The sequence below is a fragment of the Gopherus evgoodei genome, chromosome 3 (genome assembly GCF_007399415.2).
Source record: "Gopherus evgoodei ecotype Sinaloan lineage chromosome 3, rGopEvg1_v1.p, whole genome shotgun sequence".
Classification (NCBI taxonomy): Eukaryota; Metazoa; Chordata; order Testudines; family Testudinidae; genus Gopherus; species Gopherus evgoodei.
In genome coordinates, this window is record NC_044324.1 from 8,350,233 (window position 1) to 8,366,409 (window position 16,177).

Sequence of the window (16,177 nt, forward strand, 5' to 3'; positions counted from 1 at the left end):
TTGCTTAGTAAGCTGCTTTGGGTACAGGATTTGAGGAAGTTCGAGGGATCCCTCCTGGCCAGAGCCTTGCTGCTCAAGAAAGATGAGACCTGTGGCAGGCTGTGGAGCAGGTGGTTCAGCAGTCAGGAGACCGCATGCTTGTACATCCCTGAGCAGCAGGGTGCGCATTGCAAGTAGCACCAGTGTAGCGCTGCTAGGGCAGGTTCTGCTGGGTGGATGGTGCAGGAAACAGGGGTCCGGAGGTGACAGGGCCAGCAGCCATGAGCTGAATCCACCAACTTAGCTGTCTGTGACATCACCATCCATCCCTTCAGCCCTGTCCAACCCTTCAGCCATCCATGCATCCCCCTGTATGCCATATACATTGCTCCATCCATCCACATGCCTTACACACTCATCTCCATGTGCATCCCTCTGTCTCTCTGATTGGCCATGCAGTCCTCAGCACAATAAGACCCGGACCTTGAATAAGGCTTTTGGGTGCTGCAGTAATGGAGCTGGACGTGATAGTATGGGTGTGGGCAGCTCTAGTACCAGCCCCATTTCTTCTAAGCCCAAAATCTCTAGAAAGATGGGGTGTGTGTGGAAAGACCAGCCCCCCCCCCGAGCCTGACAGGCAGGTCACAGCCTTCTCAGTACGGCAGTGTCACTGTTGCTCCATGAAGGAAATGCTCTGTGCATTACCCCGTGTGGCCACCCAGTGTCACTGTTGCTCCATGAAGGAACTGCTCTGTGCATTACCTGGCGTGGCCACCCAGTGTCACTATTGCTGCATGAAGGAAATGCTCTGTGCATTACCCTAAGTGACCAGACAGTGTCACTATTACTCCATGATGGAAATGCTCTCTGCATTACCGGGCATGGCCACCGAGTGTCACTGTTGCTCCATAAGGGAAATGCTCTATGCATTACCTCACGTGGCCACACAGTGTCACTCTTCATCCATGAAGGAAAAGCTCTGTACATTACCCTAAGTGGCCACACAGTGCCACTATTACTCCATGTGGCAAATGGTCTGTATATTACCCTGCGTTGCCATCCAGTGTCACTCTTGCTTCATGAGAGAACTACTCTGTGCATTATCCCAAGTGGCCACACACTGTCACTATTACTCCATGAGGGAAATACTCTGTTCATTAGGCCTAATGGCCACATAGTGTCACTGTTGCTCCATGAAGGAAATGCTCTGTGCATTAACCCACATGGCCACATAGTGTCACTGTTGCTCTAGGAAGGAAATACTCTGTTCATTACCCCATGCTTCCACCCAGTTTCACTGTTACGCCGTGAAGGACATGCTCTTTTTATTATCTCACGTGGCCACTTCGTGTCACTGATGCTCCATGAGGGAAATGCTCTCTGCATTACCTTGCATGGCCACACAGTGTCACTATTGTTTAGTGAAGTAAATGCTCTGTGCATTACCCCACGTGGCCACCCAGTGTCACTGTTGCTCCATGAGGGAAATGCTCTCTGCATTACCCCGTGTTGCCACACAGTGTCACTATTACTCCATGCAGGAAATTCTGTGTATTACCCTGCGTGGCCACACAGTGTCACTGTTGCTCCATGAAGGAAATGCTCTGTGCATTACACCGTGTGACCACTATGTTTCACTGTTGTGTCACGAGGGAAATGCTCTCTGCATTACCACACATGGCCACTCAGTGTCACTGTTGCTCCATGAAGGAAATTATTTGTGCATTACCCTACATGGCCACCCAGTGTCACTGTTGCTCCATGAAGGAAATCTGTGCATTACCCCATGTGACCACCCAGTGTCACTATTACTCTCTGAGGGTAATGCACAGAGCATTACCCCTTGTGGCAACACAGTGTCACTGTTGCTTCATGAAGGAAATCTGTGCATTACCCCATGTGACCACCCAGTGTCACTATTACTCCCTGAGGGAAATGCTCTGTGCATTACTCCACATGGCCACGCAGTTTCACTGCTGCTCCATGAAGGAAATCCTCTGTGCATTACCCCGGATTGCACCCAGTGTCACTGTTGCTTCATGAGAGAAATTCTCTGTGCATTACCCCAAATGGTCGCACCGTGTCACTGTTGCTCCTTAAAGAAATACTGTCTGCATTATTCTGCATAGCCACACAGTATCTCTGTTTCTCCATGAAGGAAATGCTCTGTGCATAATGCTGCGTAGCCACCCAGTGTCACTGTTCATCCATGGAGGAAATCCTGTGTGCATTACCCCATGTGGCCACCCAGTGTCACTGTTCCTCCATGAAAAAATTCCTCTGTGCATCACCCTGCATTGCACCCAATGTCAGTGTTGCTTCATGGGAGAAATTCTCTGTGCATTACCCCAGGCGGTGGCACCGTGTCACTATTACTCCATGAAAGAAATGCTGTGTGCATTACCCAGCGTGGCCACACAGTGTCACTGTTGCTCCATGAAGGAATGCTCTGTTTATTACCCCATGTTTCTACCCAGTGTCACTGTTGCGCCGTAAAGGGCATGCTCTGTTTATTATGTTGCGTGGTCACTCCGTGTTACTGTTGCGCCATGAAGGACATGCTCTCTCAATTACCCCATGTGGCCACACAGAGTCACTGTTGCTCCATGAGGAAAACGCTCTCTGCCTTACCTTGCATGGCCACACAGTGTCACTGCTGTTTAGTGAAGGAAATGCTCTGTGCATTACCCTACGTGGCCACCCAGTGTCACTGTTGCTCCATGAGGAAAATACCCTGTGTATTTCCCCAGCTGGCTGCATAGCGTTACTCTTCTGCATGAGGGAAATGCTCACTGCATTACTGCACATGGCCACCAAATGTCACTATTGCTCCATGAAGGAAATGCTCTCTGCATTACTGCGCATGGCCAGCGAGTGTCACTATTGCTCCATGAATGAAATCCTCTGCACATTACCCCAAGTGGCCACACAGTGTCACTATTACTACATGAGGGAAATGCTCAGTTCATTAGGCCTAATGGCCATACAGTGTCACTGTTGCTCCTTAAAGAAATACTCTCTGCATTATGCAGCATGGCCACACGGTGTCACTGTTGCTCCATGAAGGAAATGCTCTTTTCATTACCCTGTGTGGCCATACAGTGTCACTGCTGGTCCATGAAGGAAATCCTCTGTGCATTACCCTGCATTGCCACACAGTGTCACTGTTGCTTCATGAGAGAATGCTCTGTGCATTACCTCAAGTGGCCACACGGTGTCACTATTACTCCATAAAGGAAATGCTCTGTGTATTGCCCCCCGTGGGCATCCAGTGTCACTGTTGCTCTGAGAAGGAAATGCTCGGTGCATTACCACGTGTGGCCACTCTGTGTCACTGTTGCTCCATGAGGGAAATGCTCTGTGCATTACCCCATGTGGTCACAGAGAGTCACTGTTGCTCCATGAGGAAAATGCTGTGTGCATTACCTGGTGTGGCCACACAATGTCACTTTTGTTCAATGAAGGAAATGCTCTGTGCATTTCCCTGCATGGCCACCCAGTGTCACTGTTGCTCCATGAGGGAAATGCTCTCTGCATTACCGTGCATGGCCACCCAGTGTCACTGTTGGTCAATGAAGGAAATTCTTTGTGCTTTACCCCGCGTGGCCACACAGTGTCACTGTTGCTTCATGAAGGAAATGCTCTGTACATTTCTGGCATGGCCACACAATGTCACTGTTTCTCCATGAAGGAAATGCTCTCTGCATTACCGCGCATGCAACCGAGTGTCACTGTTGCTCCATAAGAAAAATGCTCTGTGCATTACCCCTCATGGCCATACAGTGTCACTGTTGCTCCATGAGGAAAATGCTCTGTGCATTACCTGGCGTAGTCACACAGTGTCACTGTTTTTCCATGAAGGAAATGCTCTGTTCATATCCGCACGTGGCCACCTAGTGTCACAATTACTCCATGAGGGAAATGCTCTGTGCATTGCCTGCATGGCCACACAGTGTTACTGTTGCTCGATGAAGGAAATCCTCTGTGCATTATCCGAAGAGGCCACACAGTGCCACTATTACTCCATGTGGGAAATGCTCTGTGCCTTAGCCCTAATGGCCACACAGTGTCACTGTTGCTCCTTAAAGAAATACTCTCTACATTATGCTGCATGACTACCCAGTGTCACTGTTGCTTCATGAAGGAAATCCTCTGTGCCTTACTCTGTGTTGCCACCCAGTGTCACTGTTGCTTCATGAGAGAAATACTATGTGCATTACCCCAAGTGGCCACACAGTGTCACTATTACTCCATGAAGGAAATGTTCTGTGCATTACCCCGTGTGGCCACCCATTGTCACTGTTGCTACATGAGGGAAATGCTCTGTGCATTAACCCAAGTGGCCACACTGTGTCACTGTCCCTTGATGAGGGAAATGATTTGTTCATTACCTGGTGTGACAAAGTCGGACAGTCCTTAATGTTTCCTCTGACGTCTTTGTTTGTGCCTCAGTTTCCCTTATGCATTTCTTAGGTATCTAGGGGGTGAGAGTGTTGCAGAACAAAGGACCAGTGCCCTTAAATGGCAGGCATTCTATCTCCTTGCAACTAATGGCCGAGGCCATCCCCCCCTGCAAGGAGATACCTAATGGTGTTGGAGAACAAAGGAATCAGGTGACCTCCTGGCCCAGGAAAGGAACAAAGCCCAGAAAAGGAGGGGCTGGAGGTGAATCACTTTGGAGCTGGCAGGGGACTTTGAGTGAAGTGCAGACGTGGGTGTCTGGCTCGCCATCCCCAGGATGGACATGGCTGAGGGGTCCTGTTCTCTGTACCTACAAGCTCTGCTTTAGAACACATTCCTGTCATCTAATAAACCTCTGTTTTACTGGCTGGCTAAGAGCCACGTCTGACTGTGAAGTGGGGGGCGCAGGACCCTCTGGCTTCCCCAGAACCCCACAAGGGTGGACTCGCTGTGGGAAACACACGGAGGGGCAGAGGATGCTGAATGGTCCAAGGTCAGATCCAAGAAGGTGGAAGCCATTTGAGCTTCTTGCCCTGCTCACAAGGAGGAAACATCACTAGAGTCCTGACAGGCTTTGTAGGGAGCAGTTCCAGAGCATCACCCAGGAACTCCATGACACCTGGATTGGCCATCTGGTTTCACTCTTGCTCCAGGAGGGAAATACTTAGTGAAACCAGGTGGCCACTCCAGGTAATGTACACAGCGTCTCCTTCAATGCATTCCAGCCTGCCCCTCACTGGGACCCAATCAACCTCCTCCAACTTGCTCCTGCGTCTCCAGGCTTGCCAGCACTCCGCTCACCCCACCCAAGCTGCCCCCTGTACGTGGACTTTCCCTTGGCCCTCCCAATCCATCCCATCTGTTCCCCAACTCAGGGTACCCGAACATTCTCCTGGACACCCCGTCCCTACACCCCAACCCCAACCGGCTCCATCCTATTTCTCCATTGCTGGGCCCCACTTTCCCAGCATTGCACTCCCCCACACCATCCACAGCCTGCCAGGTTTCCCTCTTCAATTCCTGTTCCCCTTCTCGGCCACACCGGGGCCTTTCAACCCACCTCCACCCTGCCTTTACTCTCTTCTGAATTCCACATTCCCTCAGTACACCTTGGGAACCCTACACCCCTCTACCTCACTGTGCAGCCCCCACCCCCATATATCCCAGGCAGTCATTAAGACGACTAAGCCACTGATGCCTACTGAACTTATCCATAGATCAGCCCCATAGATTCTCTCTCTCCTCTTCTCATGCCGTCTCCCTTCGTAGGACAAGGGCAGGTGTGGTAGGTGTGCATCCCCACAGGCTAGGTCTCGGGAGCCATGGAGAAGTAGGAGGGGATGAAAATCATGCAGGGCAGTGGGTGCGAGAGTGGAGCACTGACTGTCAGTATTAACTCGGTCTCTGTTCATTGAGGGAGGCCGATGTAGATAGGATGGAAGAGGAAGGCAGGGATGAGGGCAAGAGCTCTGTGTAGTGATGGCTCATGCTTGGCTTTTGCAGCTGCTCTGACAGAGGAATTGTTGTTCTGGAGCCCTAGCCAGAGGAGAAGCTGGTAGAAGTGGATCTGAGCAGCCTGGACATCCTCCCAAGCAGATATGAACAGTCCTCAGCTTTCTGCCTCCCTCATAACTACACTTCACGATTTTTAGCGGTGTGGTTTAAGCATAAGATAAATGCATAGTAGAGGCTGAGTACAGACAGCTGCATCCCTTTAGGTGATGCTTGGTTTCTCCTTGTTCTGGGTATGGGAGGAGAATTTCCCTATTTTTGGAGCAGCTGTGGGATTATGACCTGGGAAAGAGACAATAATCTCCTCTGTACAGTGACTATTTTGGGTGCAGGTGCAGGTGCAACAGGCTCCTTAACATCAGAATGTAAGAATGGCAATACTGGGTCAGACCAAAGGTCCATCTAGCCCAGTATCCTGTCTTCCGAGTGGGTAATACCAGGTTGAAGGACATAAATCCACACTGTGTAGAGGTCAAGCATAAGAGTTTATCAAACACAGTGCTGGCGGAATGCTACCTTGCTTATTAGTCTTAGAGACACTGTCAATTAATTGATTACAATAGAATATATAGATTTTCCATGGGCGGGGGAAAGTGACGGGGGAGGTAACTCCACCCCCCGGGATAGGTTTTGCAGCAAGTCAAGATAAAGGTCTAGAGAACATGACCTATGGAGGAAGGCTGAAAGAATTGGGTTTGTTTAGTTTGGAAAAGAGAAGACAGAGGGGACATGATAGCAGTTTTCAGGTATCTCAAAGGGTGTCATAAGGAAGAGGGAGAAAACTTGTTCATCTTAGCCCCTAAGGATAGAGCAAGAAGCAATGGGCTTAAACTGCAGCAAGGGAGGTTTAGGTTGGACATTAGGAAAAAGTTCCTGTCAGGGTGGTTAAACATTGGAATAAACTGCCTAGGGAGGTTGTGGAATCTCCATCTCTGGAATTATTTAAGAGTAGGTTAGATAAATGTCAATCAGGGAGGGTCTAGACCAGGGGCAGGCAACCTACGGCACAGGTGCCAAAGGCAGCATGTGAACTGATTTTCAGTGGCACTCACACTGCCTAGGTCCTGGCCAACAATCCAGGGGGCTCTGCATTTTAATTTAATTTTAAATGAAGCTTTTTAAACATTTTAAAAACCTTATTTACTTTATATACAACAATAGTTCAGTTATATATTACAGACTTATAGAATGAGACCTTCTAAAAGTATCATGTATTACTAGGATGCAAAACCTAAAATTAGAGCAAATAAATGAAGACCCGGCACACCACTTCTGAAAGGTTGCTGACCACTGGTCTAGACAGTATTTGGTCCTGCCATGAGGGTAGGGGACTGGACTCGATGACCTCTCAAGGTTCCTTCTAGTGATGAGACACCTGCACCCCAATCCTCCTCAGGCAAAAATCATCTACTCTCCCCTGTCCCTTGCATCCCTCCTGCTCCTGCCCATTCCCATGTCCCCTGAGCGGGTCCTCAGACAAGCTGTCCCCACTTCAACTCAGATGGGCTTAGCCACAACCTGACACCTCAAAACTGCCAGAAGCCTGGAATTCCTCCGCTTATCCCCCATCTCCCACCTTCCCCCCACCAATTCCTCTCAGCCTCAATCTTCCTGGAGACCCACCCCTCTATGACCCCCCCGACCCTCGGCTCCCAGCCCCCATTATTGCCATGTGCCCAGCTACGCCCTGCTGGGGGGAGGGGGGGCGGAGAGAAGGAAGGAAGCAGAAGTTTCTGGGAGTTGTAGTGTGCCCCGGCCTACAACTCCCATCAGCCCCGCGGATCCAGCGGCACCGTGGGAGAGGCGGAGTCTGGTGCTGGCTTCTCGCCGCGGCCAGGGCGGGGCCCGGCGCCTTTGGTTTGGGTGGGCGGTGCTTTTGGCGGTACAGCGTCTGTTTGCGGAGCGGGGCCGGAAACGGAAGGGAGAGGAAGTGATATAACCGCTTTGGACGCCAACCGCGGTAACCAGGGAATTAGTTTTGTTCTGTGCCAGTTGCATCCTGGGAGTTGTAGTTTTCAAAGTGTTGCCGCCTCGACTGTGTTTGGTACCGGCACGCCCAGCCTGCCATGGGCCGCCCCCGTCCCGCCGCATCCCCAAGCCCGCACGCACCCACCTTCCCCTGCGCCCTCAGCGCGACGCGACCTTCCCCAACCCCCCCACACCTCGGCCCCCAACCCACCACGCGCCCCCTGTCCCCCCTGCACCTCCCGTCTGCTGTGACCTTCCCCGGGCCGCCCCACCCCACAGCCTTCCGCAGCCCACCCCGCGCACCCCTAGGGCGCCGCGACGTTCCCCAACTGCCCCCACATACACCGAGCCCACCACAACCTTCCTTATCCCCCCACACCCAACCTTCCCCAACCCGCATCCCCAGACCCCAACCCCCCCCAACCTACAACCTTCTCCAACCCGCACCCCCATTCTTTTAGCCCAACCAACCCGCCCCCGTCTATTTCTCCATCCTTTGGGTACCTCAATCCTCCTTTCTTGTCCCTCCAACACCTCCCAGGCCACCCCAACTTGCACCCCATCCCTACCTTTCCTCCATCTATGCCTCTTCCCATAGCAACCCCTCAGCCCCCATCTCTTACCAACACCCTCCAGCCTGCAACAACCTTCCCCAACCCACAAGCCCTGTATCCCTCAGTTCATTCCTCCACTCATGGGACTCCATAGCCACAGTCTATCTCCAACATCCTCCCAGCTCACAACAACCTGTGCCTCTATCCATGCCTCCCTCCCAACACTCCCAGCCCAACACAACCTGCACCCCACTCTGTCCCTAGATCTGTGGGCCCCCAGTGCCCTTTTGTCCTTTCTCCAACATGCATCCCTATCCCTACCTTACTCCCCCCCTCCCTCCATCCATCCATGGGGCCCCTCAGCCCTTCTCTCTCCTTCCTCCACAACACAAACCCTTCATAGGACATGGGCAGGGATGCTAGGTGTACATCCCCACAGGCCAGGTCTCGGGAGCCATGGAGAAGTAGGAGTGGACGAAAAACATGCGGAGTAGTGGATGGTAAAGTGGAGTGGTGACTGGGATCAGTCTCTGTTCATCGAGTGGGACTGGAGAGGGAGGCAGAAATGAGGGCAAGATTAAAGGCACCAATAGAGCTCTGTATAATGATAGTTCTTGTTTGGCTTTATTAGTTTGCAGAGGAATCGTCCAGGAGCTCTAGCCAGATAAGAATATGGCAGAAATGGACCTGAGCAGCCTGGACATCCTTCTAAGGATACATAAACAGTCCTCATGTTTCTGCCTTCTGCATCGCTGGCTGTGAGTCAGTGCTTTCGATTCCTCATCTATGCTCACTGTGGTACTCTTCGAAGGCCATGTGCTTCCTCGGGTGCGGGGCTCTGTTAGATTACGGCTGGGGTGGGGCCAGAGTCTGCTGTACAGAGTGATTATTTTGGGTGCAGTTGCAAGGAGTGCTTTTTAGTTGTAGTGCTCAAGGGCAAATGGGGGGGGGGGGGGAAAGGTTTGGGGCGGAACCCTGCTGTGTGGGAGGGGTGAAAAGAATAGCCTAAGCGAAGTTGTCCACTGAGATAACTTTCTTTGTTTTTCCTCCTTGTGCTGGGTTTAGTACCAAGGGAAAAGAAATCAAACATCAGAGTTTACTTTCCTCATCGGATGGAAAGCGAGCGAGAGCAGTGAGCCCGCGAGCATTGTTGATGCAAGTGAAGAGCCGGCCGGTTGGCAGTTGCTACTGTCAGTGAGATACATGTCTGGTTTCGAGAGGGCTCTGCTCATGACCCGCCTGGCTCCAGATAGGGCCGCCCCATTGACTGGGGCTGGGTTTGTGAGAAATGCTTCCTGACCAGCTGTGCTTACGAGAGAGACAAGATCCCCATTTTCAGGGGCTGCTCAGTTCTCTGGCCAGGAGCGGTGTGTCCTCCACAGCAGAAGGTTGCATCTAGGAGGATGACTCCAGGTAGTGAATTGCTTTCCTTCCTCCCACCTCTCTCTCTTTCTCTCCCCGCCCCTCCACAGTGTGTTGGCCAACTTTCTCACTCTCTTCCCTCTCCTCTTCTCATGCCGTTTCCCTTCGTAAGACATGGGCAGGTGTGCTAGGTGTGCATTCCTACAGGCTAGGTCTCGGGATCCATGGAGAAGTAGAAGCTGACAATAATCATGCATAGCAGTGGCTATTGGTGTTAACTCGGTCTCTGTTGATGGAGTGGGGCCGAGGTAGATGGGATTGGAGAGGGAGGCTGGGATGAGGGCACCAAGATTCGAAGCACCAATAGAGCTTTGTGTAGTGATGGCTCATGCTTGGGTTTGCAGCTGTGTTTCCAGAGGAATCTTCCAGGAGCCCTAGACCAAGGAGAAAGTGGCAGAAGTGGACATGAACAGACTAGACATCCTTCTAAGGACACATGAACAGTTCTCAGCTTTCTGACTCCCGCATAACTGGCTGTGAGTAAGCGGTCAGTGGTCTGAATTCCTCATCTGTCCTCACTGTAGTACTCTTCACAGGCCTTGTGCTTCCTCGTTGGGTGCAGGACTCTGTGAGATTACGTCTGGGGAGGGGCCAGAGTCTGCTGTGCAGAGTGATTATTTTGGGTGCTGTTGCAAGGGGTGCTTTTTGGTTGTAATGCTAAAGGTGTGATGGGGAGGGCGGAGCTCGGTCGTGTGGGTGAGACAAAAAGAAGAGCCTATGAGACGTTGCCTACTGAGATGGTAACATGCTTGTTTTTTCCCCGCTTGTGCCGGGTTTAGTACCAAGGAGAAAGAAGTCAAGTGTCACAGTCTACTGCCCTCGTGCAATGTAAAGTGAGCGAGAGCAGCGAGCCTGTGAGCACTGTTGATGCCAGGCAAGATCTGAGCAGATGCCACTCTCAATGAGATAAGTGTCTGTCATAACTCTCCTACTCAGATCTGTACCTTAGAGTTCAGAACATGAGAAGCTAGCATGAAACCTCCAAACTTAATTACCAGCTTGGATCTGATATCGCTGCCACCAGCCAGAATTCCAGTGTCTGGCTCACTCTGGTCTCCCCAAAACCTTCCCTGGGGAACCCCCAAGACTCAGATGCCCTGAGTCTCACCACAAAGGGAAATAACCCACTTCCCTTCCCCCTCTTTACCTCCTCCCAGATTTCCCCGCCCTGGGTACTCTGGGAATTCCCTGCTTCAAGTCCTTGAAACACAAGTACCGAGAGATCAATCTCTCTCTCCCCTCACCGAGAGGGTATGCAAAGTCAGGCTTAGTAAATCTAACACAAAGAGATTCTCTCTTCCCCCCTGTCTTCTTCCTCCCACCAATTCCCCGGTGAGCTGCAGGCACAATCCCCTTGAGCCCCCACTAAAAAAAAAATCCACAGGTCTTAAAAAGAAAGCTTTATATAAAAAGGAAGAAAAAGACATAAAATGGTCTCTGTATCAAGGTGACAATATACAGGGTCAATTGCTTAAAAGAAAAAAATGAATAAATAGCCTTATCCAAACAGAATACAATTTAACACATTCCAGCAACTACACACATGTAAATGCAAAAAAACAATATAAACCTATTGTCTTACTATCTTTGTACTTACAACTTGGAAACAGAAGATTAGAAAGCCTGGAGATAGAAAGATCACTCTCAGAGCCCAGAAAGAGAAGAGACCAAGAACAAAGGACTCACACCCAAAACTTCCCTCCACCCAGATTTGAAAAAGTCTTGTTTCCTGTTTGGTCCTCTGGTCAGGTGTTTGGTTCCCTTTGTTAACCCTTCGCAGGTAAAAGAACATTAACCCTTAGCTATCTGTTTATTACAATGTCTTGTTTGGTGATCGCTGTGCTTGTGGCCCACCTCGGTCCTGCTATCGCCGCCCCATTGGCTGGGGTTGGGTTTGTAAGAAATGCTTCCTGACCAGCTGTGCTTACGAGAGAGACAAGGTCCCCGTTTTCAGGGGCTGCTCATTTCTCTGGCCCAGAGCAGTGTGTCCTCCACAGCAGAAGGTTGCATCTAGGAAGATGACTCCAGGTGGTGAGTTGCTTGCCTTCCTCCCTCCTTTTTCTCTCTCTCTCTTCTCTTCTCTAGTACGTTGGCCAACACACACCCTCTATCTCTCTGTGTCTGTCCTTGCCTTTCCTTGTGCTGTCTCCCTTTGTAAGACACGGGCAGGCATGCTAGGTTTGCATCCCCAGAGGCCAGATCTCGGGAGCCATGGAGAGGTAGGAGCGGATGAAAAGCATGCGGGGCAGCGGACGCTAAAGTGGAGCTGTGACTGTCTGTGTTTATTCGGTCTCCATTCGTCGAGTGGGGCTGATGTAGATGGGACTGGAGCAGGAGGCTGGGATGAGGGCAAGATTCAACGCACTGGTAGATCTCTGTGTAGTGATCGTTCTTGCTTGGCTTTATTAGTTTGCAGAGGAATCGTCCAGGAGCCCAACCGGACAAGAATATGGCAGAAGTGGACCTGAGCAGCCTGGACATCCTTCTAAGGAGACACGAATAGTCCTCATGTTTCCGCTTTCTGCATCACGGGCTATGAGTAAGAGGTCAGTGCTTTGAATTCCTGATCTGTAGTCGCTGTAGTTTTCTTCACAGGCCATGTCCTTCCTCGTTGGGTACGAGGCTCCGGGATTAAGGCTGGAGAAGGCACAAGAGTCTCTGAGGAAAGTGAGTATTTTGGGTGCCGTTACAGTGGGTGCCTTCTTGTTGCAGTTGTAACGTAGTAATGGGAGATGGGTTGAGGGCTGAGCGGTGGGATATGGGAGATGTGAAATGAAGAGGCTGGGTGACATTGCAGACAGAGATGCTAATTTGTTTTTGTTTTTCCCCCGTCTGCTGCATTTAGTACCAAGGAAAATGAAGTCGCGCATCAAAGTCTACTGCTCTGATGCGATGGAAAGCGAGCAAGAGCGTCGAGACTCTGACCATTGTTGATGCCACGCAAAAGCTGTCCATCTGGAAGCCGAGGAGATGCTGCTGTCAGCGAGATAAGTGTCTGGTTTGGGGAGGGCTCTGCTCACGCCCAACCCGAGTCCAGGTAGGGAAGCCCAGTACGGTAAGGCTGGGTTTGTATGAAAAGGTTCCTGACTAGCTGTGGTCACGAGGGAGAAAAGGTCCCTGTTTTCAGAGGTTGCTCATTTTTCTGGTCAGGAACAGTGTCTCCTGCACAGGGGGAGGTTGGATCCAGGAGGATGACTCAGGTGATGAGTTGCTTGCTTTCCTCCCATTTGTCTCTCCCTTCTCTAGTGTGTTGGCCAACTTTCTCACTCTCTTCCCTCTCCTCTCCTCGTGTCGTCTCACTTCGTAAGACACGGGCAGACATGTTAGGTGTGCATCCCTACAGGCTAGGTCTCGGGATCCATGGAGTAGCGGGAGCTGACGAAAATCATGCGTAGCAGTGGCTGTTGGTGTTAACTCTGTCTCTGTTGATGGAGTGGGGCTGAGGTAGATTGGGTTGGAGAGGGATGCCAGGTTGAGGGCAAGATTCGAAGCACCAGTAGAGCTTTGTGTAGTGATGGCTCATGCTTGGCTTTTGCAGCTGCTCTTCCAAAGCAATTTTCCAGGAGTCCTAGACTGAGGAGAAAGTGGCAGAAGTGGACATGAACAATCCTCAGCTTTCTGACTCCCGCACAACTGGCTGTGAGTAAGCAGTCAGTGGTCTGAATTCCTCATCTGTGCTCGCTGTAGTACTCTTCTCAGGCCTTGTGCTTCCTCGTTGAGTGCGGGGCTCTGTCAGATTACGCTGGGGAGGGGCCAGAGTCTGCTGTGCAGAGTGATTATTTCGGATGCCCTTGGAAGGGGTGCTTTTTAGTTGTTGTGCTAAAGGCGTAATGGGGGGGGGGATTTGGGGCGGAGTACTGCCGCGTGGGAGAGGTGAATAGAATGTTTCCCACTCTGATGATAACTGTGATTAATGTGCATAAATATTTGTTAGGCCTCAACCTTCTGGAAATTGTGTGAAGCGAGTACAGATGAATCCTGCAAGAATAAGTGTAATCTAACTAGGAAGCTTTGTAGAGTAAAAAGGAAACTCTGTAAAGGTAGATACAGACCTGTGGTTACTATGCTCTGCAACCAAATACCTCTTGAATCTCATTTGAGCATTTTTGAGTCTAGAAAATTAAACACTATTAGCCCCATAGAAAAGAGATGACCTGAGCACAGGTGCACAGTTCATAAGATCAAGACAACTGCACATACCACACAGAAACATTTGGCCGCCTTCATTGGTTGCTGTGTTTTGAAACATGGCCAGCAAATACCATATAAATAAGATGCAGAGGCGCAAGTGTGTGTGTGTGTGTTGACCTAAAAGAGGTCACTCTTTGTCAGGCTCATATACACCCCTTGAACCAAAGGGACTTGCTCTTCACTGACTGACTATGCCTGGCAGTGCAGGAAATGGTCAACTGAAGGTAATGTATCTTTGGAAGAACTCAGGGTAAGTTTTTAAAGTGAAGAGGTCTGGTTATGCTCGTGCTGGTTAATCTTAAGTCTGTATTAATACTATAGTTTAGTTATATTAGTAAATTGTTGAAGTTGTTTAAAGATTGTAATAGTCAATAGTTGATCAATATATAATGACTGTATATGTTTTTGTGCCTTGCTGGGAATGGGTACAGTGCTGGTGAACCTAGTAGCTTTGCATGTCGCTGTGCCTGTCTTTTATATAAGTTACCATCATAAAAGTCAATAAATGCTTATAAGTTGTTATACAAAGTTATAGGTAGGTTAAGGTTAGTAAAATATAGTTAGTCCATGTATTAATATTGCATATAGAATTGTATTTGTTGGGGTGGGTGCAGTACATGTAAGGTTACTAGGCAATCAGTAATAGTAACATTGCATGCGCTTGTAACTATTTTCAATATTATTTACCTTTTATATGTGCACTTATAGGAATAGGCAGTTATTGCATAATATTACTTGTACTTGTCTCCAGTATAATTTGCCATTTGTATTAATCCTCACTCAGTGCTGGTCTTTAATTCTGTTTTTCTTATTCTATCTGTGTTGCCTTTATAGTCATAAGTCATTAAAAACCTTTCTGGAGGAATAATTAATTGCTTAGTTTCTGTTTTGCAGACACTATTCAGCCTCTTTACATCTGTGTTGGGTGGTGGGAAGTAGCGATCACCCAGAGCCCCACTAGGACCCTGACGTGAGCCCCCCTAGGGCTCTGACATCTGCCTCCTCCTTCCATTAATCTCCACAATAACTTTGTTTTTCCTTCTTATGCTGGGTTTAGTACCCAGGGAAAAGAAATCAAACATCAGTCTACTGCCCTCGTGCGATGTAAAGCGAGTGAGAGCAGTGAGCCCACGAGCATGGTTGATGCATGTGAGGAGCCATCCAGTTGGCAGTGGAGCAGTTGCTGTGTCTGTGAGATGAGTGTCTGGTTTGGTGAGTGCTCTGCTCAGGGCCCCCCTGGCTCCAGGTAGGGTTGCCCCATTAGCTGGGCCTGGGTTTGTAAGAAATGGTTCTTGACCAGCCATGCTTACAAGACAGACAAGTCCCCATTTTCAGGGGATGCTCATTTCTCTGGCCAGGAGCGGTGTGTCTTCCGCAGCAGAAGTTTGCATCTAGGAGGATGACTCCAGGTGATGAGTTGCTTGCCTTCCTCCCACTTCTTTCTCTCTGTCTCTCGTTCTCTTTTCTAGTGCATTGGCCAGCTTTCTCACTCTCTTTCCTCTCCTCTCCTCTCCTCTCCTCTCCTCTCGCCATCTCCCTTTGTAAGACACGGGTAGGCTTGCTAGGTGTGCATCCCCAGAGTCCAGGTCTTGGGAACCATAGAGAAGTAGGAGCAGACGAAAAGCATGCGAGGCAGTGGGTGCTAAAGTGGAACTGTGACTATCTGCATTTACTTGGTCTCTGTTCATCGAGTGGGGCTGATGTAGACTGGACTGGAGAGGGCAGCAGGGATGAGGGCAAGATTTGCTTCCTCGTTGGGTACGGGGCTCTGTGAGATTACGGCTGGGGAGGGGCCAGAGTATGCTGTGCAGAGTGATAATTTTGGGTGCTGTTGTAAGGAGTGCTTTTTGGTTGTAATGCTAATGGTGTAATGGAGAGGGTTGAGGGTGGAGAACTGCCGTGTCACCATTTGCTACACCCACAATTTCCCATCCCTGAATCTATGGGAGAGGGAGTTGTGACAGATGGCTTGGACTTTGTCAGAGTTTCAACCAGTGTTCCCTCTAATTTTTCCCACTCATGTGGAAGGAATTTTGTTATGTGCACCAATATGGAGGTGATGTCAGACATCACCTCCATATTGGTGCACA

General features: G+C 50.0%; 1 long non-coding RNA gene across 3 annotated transcripts; it reads left to right on the forward strand.

Annotated features, from left to right (window-relative positions):
* The first annotated feature begins 8,391 nt into the window (after window positions 1–8,391).
* On the forward strand, window positions 8,392–14,884 carry LOC115647958. 3 transcript variants are annotated; one of them, XR_003999418.1, is made up of 5 exons: window positions 8,392–9,232; window positions 9,540–9,887; window positions 12,306–12,442; window positions 12,742–13,535; window positions 14,229–14,884. It is a non-coding gene; the product is annotated as an uncharacterized LOC115647958 (long non-coding RNA). The 3 variants fall into 3 exon arrangements; XR_003999417.1 differs by lacking the exon at window positions 14,229–14,884 and having other exon boundaries at window positions 8,392–8,974; window positions 9,106–9,232; window positions 12,742–13,689; XR_003999416.1 differs by lacking the exon at window positions 14,229–14,884 and having other exon boundaries at window positions 12,742–13,689.
* Window positions 14,885–16,177: the final 1,293 nt, after the last annotated feature.